The sequence below is a fragment of the Tupaia chinensis genome, unplaced genomic scaffold, assembly GCF_000334495.1.
Source record: "Tupaia chinensis unplaced genomic scaffold, TupChi_1.0 Scaffold000490_1, whole genome shotgun sequence".
Classification (NCBI taxonomy): Eukaryota; Metazoa; Chordata; class Mammalia; order Scandentia; family Tupaiidae; genus Tupaia; species Tupaia belangeri.
In genome coordinates this window covers 10625-11221 of record NW_006160002.1, presented here as the reverse complement: position 1 = coordinate 11221, position 597 = coordinate 10625, and the positions used below count along the sequence as shown (strand labels likewise).

At 37.0% G+C, this 597-nt stretch overlaps 1 long non-coding RNA gene across 1 annotated transcript in view; it reads left to right on the top strand.

Moving 5' to 3' along the window:
• Positions 1–437, top strand: part of LOC102482554 (uncharacterized) — a 1826-nt gene extending 1389 nt beyond the window's left edge. Inside the window, exon 2 of the long non-coding RNA XR_335665.3 lies at positions 362–437. This is a non-coding gene — a long non-coding RNA (uncharacterized LOC102482554). The remainder of the gene's footprint in view (positions 1–361) is intronic.
• Positions 438–597: the final 160 nt, after the last annotated feature.

The window sequence follows — 597 nt, the reverse complement described above, 5'->3', positions numbered from 1 at the left end:
GTGAGTAGTTTTATGTTGTGTCCAATTGCCCTTAATGGAGCTAGGAGCAGAGAAGGGAGAGTGAAGTGTGAAGACCAGCAGTCACTGAAGGAGAAAGCCCTGCCAAAGGTCAAGATGGAGCAGGTGGCAGAAAGTCACTCCCATCCATTACTTGAATCAGAGACCAGGAAGTTCTTACTTCCTTTTAAATGGTTTATTTTACTTTTAATTGTGCTACTGCAACATAATTAACTATAAATTCTATGGTAACAGAAATTAATTTCTAATGATTTTTCAGTGTATATTTTACTAGTGATAAGTATATTTACATTGTTATATAATCATTTATTCTTAGATGTCTTTTGTTGAATCTATATTACAGTCAGGTGACATAAATGACCAAGGATTCAAGGATTCAAAGATAAGAGCCATGAAGTTGACTATACATATTCTGAAAGGTAGGATTTTTGGGGTAAGAAATCTCCATATCATCAAAAGGAATATGTGCTGGGAAGATAAAGAGTGGCTTCTCAGGCTAGGAATCTTGGGCTCTTCTCACTCTATGTAAGTTCTTGGGTCCATGTGCACCCATGTGAAACCTGTTTCATCCTTTCCCGA